Here is a 6408-nt window from a genome sequence, read left to right on the forward strand (position 1 = left end):
TCATCTACTGATCTGCTAAACTCTCAATCCTACAACTGACAGTGGAAACATCTTGACAGGACACGCTCATCCTCGCCTACGTCACTATGCAAAGTTCATCGCACACAGTAGGTTTATGCTGGCAATACATACCGTCATACTAACGTATGGAATGTCAGTCATTAAAAAGAGCTTCCATATCTTGTGTGTCTCAGCATTTGCAACACCAATCTTTTGAACTTTGCTGAATCGCTTCCATACTGTTCTGAAAAGTCCTTATCAGCACATTGCACAAAAACAATAACATGAGTTGCTGATAGTTTTGCTGTTGCTACTCTTCGATATCACTCTACGTATCTTCATCACCATGGTTGGCTAACACCCACTCTCCTCACATTCTCCTCTCTTTCCACTGAGCCTAGAGATGACGTAGTAATATTATACAAGTAAGTGAGAGAGCACTGTTCCACACGACCATCCAGTCACCTCTACTTACTAGTATTATAGCTGGCACAAGGCACTCCGGTCGGTCGTGTTAGCAGATATTACCGTAATGAGATCACGTGACGAGATGGTGACCTGCTACGAAGCTATGCATAAGCTATAAACTACTCCAGCGGCAATTTTTACTGCATCCAATTGGGCGCCTTTGCAAACTCTGTCTGACACTCAACGGTTGCGAATCATGTCACAGCGATACGTTTTCAAGTTAATTATCAAACGTTTCTGTCATCATCACCATCATATAGAATGAAAATGACATGTGAAATTAGAGACCGCAAGACTACATGACTATATATAGGGGAAGTTCTCTACTGGTGTGATTAACACAAACAGAAATAACCTACAGCTACAGAACTCACACCTCACCCCAGAACATTGATAGGATGTGCGAGAATTGCCTTTTTCTCAAGACAATGTGACAATAGTGGAAATATCACAGAAGTACTGTAACAATAGCGTATGCTGATTGTGTCGCTACAAGAGTGTTATCCCTTTTAAGGAAATGTTTGTTTGGTACTTGTCCCCAGCAGTACAAATCTAATAGGATTTACGAATACATTTTCAACACCTGTCTGCCTCAGTAACAAGTATGCGTATGTATGTGAAAGCTGAGACTACCGTTGGTGACGGGTCATTTGCGTGTTGAAGACGATACTGTTCACCCAGTACAGCTACTTTTCCTGCCACCTCGTTGAGACTGACATTCATACATAGCTGATTGCTACATCAGATAGTGCTAGCCGATATACCAACCAGCTATATCCGTTATCCCTAGCCATGGATTGACCTGTGTGTGTAGCATGCAGCATAAACTCTATAGACACAGTTGTGAATCTTGCAGCAGAAGCGCAGGATGTGATGATTTCCAACCCACTCAGTTTCAGAAAAAAACATTGTTCGTTTCCTCTATCTTTGTACTCATGATCTGTTTGTTGTCGATGTCAAGTGCACATCACATTTAGTGTTCACTACTCTCCAGTGTATATAGTGGAGAGTTGTACTGGGAAGACATCTGTTACATTTCCAGTATCTACAGTACATGTATGATCATTAGTCACGGCAAGAGCAGCAGTGCCACCATCAAGTCATCTCCACTACCCTGATACCTGCCAACACACACCACATAGATTGCTACAAAGTAGCAGGCATCATCAGGGAGAATGGATTCGGCTAGCTTGGACACATAGCACGGATGTATGACAAGCGTATGTCAAAGTCTGGTATGTTTGGACAGCTCCGTGCAATGCGTTCTCAGCATGGTCCTCGCAGGCGATGGTGTGATTTGGATGGTGAATGATATGCAATCCCTTAGTCAGTCCCTGTTCTCCGTTGACTGCTGCTATACTGGTGTACAGGTTGGTTTTGTTTACACACACGTTGCTCATGGTCGTAGTCACACTGGACCTACTCCAGGTCGAGATCGATCAAGGTTTACACTGTACAACACACAAGGTCTGTAGTCAATACGGACATCTCAACCATCACACACCATACTGAAAAGTAGGTAAATACATCATGTAGTCCCGTCTCTAACATTCACTGGGTTGATGTACACAGCTTGGATCTGAACAACGGACTGTGATAACATGTATAGTAGTGCTGATCAGTACTACACTCGCCCAACACTACTTCATTCGCTGCTGATTTCTCTGCTCTTTCGATTTGCTCTCTCCTTCGTGCTCATTTGACTACATGTATCTTATGCATGATGCTGGTGCGTGTCAGGAGGCCGGGACCATTCAAAAATAATACATGTGTATGGTGTTGTGTGTTACAGGCTCAGTCGACCTACATGTACAATTATGTACATAAGTCATTGTACAGAATTCACGGTACACACTCATGTATATGTTCATGTGAATGTAGGTCGGCAGAGTCTGTAGTTCCCATTACTTTGTGTAGTTCCTGCCAACTAATGCCCTGTCACCTCTTGTATATTTCTCGCTTTCATCTTCACATATTAGTCTTCACAGTGCTGGAGTAACCAGTTTGAAGTGGAAACTCAAGATTTCTTCGCTCCTGTACACTTCTCTGTGTTTTGATATCCACCAGGTACACACTGCAACTACAGTAAAACCTGGTTTAAGCGACCACCCCACGGTGCAAGCAAAAGTGGTCGTTAAAGCCGGGTGGTCTTGAGAACCAGGTCCCACGGTGTCCGTGTAGAACTGTCGGTGCATGGAAAAACGGTCGTTAAGAGCAGGTGGTCGCCAAGCCCAGAGGTCGCTTACACCAGATTTTACTGTTGGTTCTCCATCGATATGCTGATGGTCTGGGAGAAACTGATCGGCTGTTCCACAGCTATCGCCAGCCTCTCTAAACCATCACTTTGCTCCCCCCCCCCCACCCCCCCCCCCCCAACCCCCCAACCCCCCCCATTCCCATACATCACACAATCATGTACAATGTACACTGTACATTGTACAATGTAGGTATTAGAAACACCATAAAAAATATAAAAAATTAGAAACACCAAGTACAAGTACATGTAAAGTGTTGCTCGGGACAACACAACACACTCTACCGAGAAGTCTCTATCAGCATCACGAATATCGAGTTCAAGTTTGGGAACATTTTCCAGTGGAAATACGAATTGCGGATTCGGGTCAGGAGAGTCAGAAATGTACAACTACCTACGTAGTTCTGTGCACAAGGGGCACATGCATGCGGCTAATGTGATTTCTCTGCAATTGTGCCAGTGGTTGTGAGACTTATCCCCTAGGCCCTCACCCCCACCGATAATCGCCGCTTCTGTCGCTAGGTTTACCCTATGTTGGCGACCGTCGTGAGTTAGGTTCGGGAGCGGACACGCTAATTTATTCCATTTCATTCCATTGACCGTCGTGACGCGGCACACTTGAGGACGGGCAGGCCAGAGCTGTATCAGCCCAAGCACGAAGTGTCAAAGTAGGGAATAACGCTTGAATGTACAGTTGGTTGCAGATTTAATAGCTAGATTTCGGTGAGTCGTTTGTGAAGGTGGAAGTGAGCAACAAGATGAACTCCAGCAGAACGAGAGAACAGCACATACAATGTACTATCATGTATAACAAAAATTATGGAAAATAACAACTAAACCTACTAAGATGAGAGAGAAAATGATAACGGCTGATGTGGTGACGTCACGTGTATAGTCTCGAAGCTGCCAACTCTGTGTGCACAAATAATATGAAAACATATTATCACAGAGTGAAGTAGTTCACTCAGTCAAACATCTGCTGTCTCTTGGTCTATAATTATCTGTCACGTGGTCTGCATGCTACAACAGTGCAAGCGAAGAGAGTTGCGATTACGTGACACTGGCTGCGAGAATCTCTTGCCTTATGAGTGAGGAATAGAACACCTACAGACAGTATTGTATACTGTATATCTGTATTATTAGCCACTCACAGTATGAACTACTGCATACAGAGTCACTGTGTTTATAGTGTAGTGAAGTAGTGTTGATGTGAGAACAGACAAGTGTATGCCAGATCATGAGATACACGTCTCACTACTACTACTAGTACTAGTGCAGCGGCATATGCTGTTTGATACGTGCGGTCAGCTGTTGAAGCAAACAGCATGTGTCGCTGAATATTCTACCGGATGCAGCCAAAACTAACTTGGTCGACCGCGCAAGAACCCAACCCCCTTTGCCAGTGGTACAGACTGAGCCAACACAAAATGAAGTGCCGTGTGGGAGAGCTAGGCCGTCCAAGTCGCCAACCCCATCAGCAAAACCTTTGCCTTTGCCACCACCGGAACTGCCACCGGCTCTTCTTGTGGCGGGGGCTGGGGTGGACCCACCTACACCCGCGCTGGCATCACCAACTCTCACACAAATTACCCCTGCACACGCAGCACCTACTCAGCAAGACAGGCAATGCAGACATCTCACGGAACATACACCCTTAATCCAGAGACCTAGGAGGACAACAGCAAACTACTCCACAGAGATTTATGCCAGAAACGGCCCGCGCGTTGTGGACAGTACCAACAGGAGGAGGTTCGAGCAGTATCATGTCGTGTCAGTGAGTGAAGCGGATCTGGAGGAGCAATGACGGTCACGGGACGAGCAGCTAGCAATTGGGAGACAAGTGGTCTGTATAGAAACGGAGAATGAAACGGATGAAGAGAAGATTGAAGAGGAATTGGATAAAGAAACGACTGCTGAAGAGGAAGAGGACGAAGTGGATGATGGTGCCGTGGTGATGACGATCGTGCGGATCTCGAGCTGAACGAGGACGATGAGATGGACGAGGAGGGATCGAATGGGAAAGAGCGAGATGAGGCGGATGAATGTGTTGTTCGTAAGAAGTCGGCTGTGTATCTACACTTGTTATCTCGTCCTGACAGCCTTAGTATGTATGGTGACTCTCATTTCTGTACTGTGTCGAGCGCGTTATGTCCAGCAGTTGAAAGTCCTTGAGACGGTTTGCATACGCATTCATAAGCCTCTTTTTGTGTAAGCAGAAAAAGCACGTTGTGGCACTTAGAATGCAGGTTGTATTCGTAGGTCGGTCGGTTTACACTCCGTTCAGTGCCTTCTCACCTTTTGTTACGTAATCTTGTTACATTTTTGCGTTTCCTCTAGCGGTGACTTGTATTGTATCATGATTCAGACACACAGTCAGTCAGACACCCAATGACACTTCTCGGATCTTTCACTGAGGATCTGGAAAATTTTCAGTTGCGCACATTCTCTCAAGTCAACCATCAAGCCTTGCAGTATTGCACTGTCCGTAGTGGATAGTACAGATCAGATCTGCAGTGGAAAGTGCAGACCAGATCTGCAGTGGAAAGTGCAGACCAGATCTGCAGTGGAAAGTGCAGACCAGATCTGCAGTGGAAAGTGCAGACACCAAATCTGCAGTGGAAAGTGCAGACACCAAATCTGCAAATCACAAACTGTAGTGGAAAGTGCAGAGAGCAAATCTGCATCACAAAGATAACTGGTCATTGATGAAGAATTCCATTCTCTGCTGTATTCACGTCCAGTGACCAATGTGGAGTGATAATATACCGTATGATAATGACTGAGACACAGGTGAGTGTCTGACACGTATTGTACACATCCTGCAGCACATCCTGCAGCTTGCAAACAGAAGGGGACTGTGTTTCCCAATGTGCTGCTGTTGCTATTCAGTACTGCCACTGATATTGTGCATGTAGTCAGTATAATGTTAACAAGCACAAGTGCTTCAAGTACCAGCACTTGTCCGCGATATCTGACTATTAAACTTTATTTCATAGCATAATGAACCAGCAGCAGCAGCAGCAGCAGCATGCAGTTGCAGCTCTCTCTCTCTCTCAATAGAATTCTACTATGCATTGAAGTAGCACACGTACACAGAGAACATACTTGACTACAACATGTAGATATTATGTGTGAGGGAGACCTGCTACAATACATGTAGACACAGATATCAAACTACAACTCTCACATACAGTTCTTGTACTCATACCGTAGAATAACTACTACTGCTACTGACTGTTGTTGCCAGCAGCTGTAATACTAGTAGTAGTACAGTCACGGGTAGTGGTGTTGTAGTAGCAAGAGCAAGACTGCTGTGTGTTTGTCAGAGTTTGAATGAAATTATCAACTGACCGTCTACAGTATCACTCCTAGCAGAATACTGAAGAAGAGTATGATAAATGGTGCACACCAGCCATAGCTATAGATTATACGTGTATGTGTGCTGGTTACTCGCCTGGTTCTAGCACACCTGTTACACTCACCCCCATCACTGCTAGTTTAGAGTAAGTCACCGTCAACTGTAGCTGCGGCTGCTCAAGCAGCTGTGGGCTACCATGAAGAGATCTTGCCCATCACCAAACCAGGGCAGACTTCAGACAACAGAACAGCCAACATGTTGGGTGGATGAGCTGCCAAAGGCTGTCAGAGAGCTGCGTGATTCGTTATGTGCAATTTACACCAATGTC

The sequence above is a fragment of the Sycon ciliatum genome, chromosome 7 (genome assembly GCF_964019385.1).
Source record: "Sycon ciliatum chromosome 7, ocSycCili1.1, whole genome shotgun sequence".
Classification (NCBI taxonomy): Eukaryota; Metazoa; Porifera; class Calcarea; order Leucosolenida; family Sycettidae; genus Sycon; species Sycon ciliatum.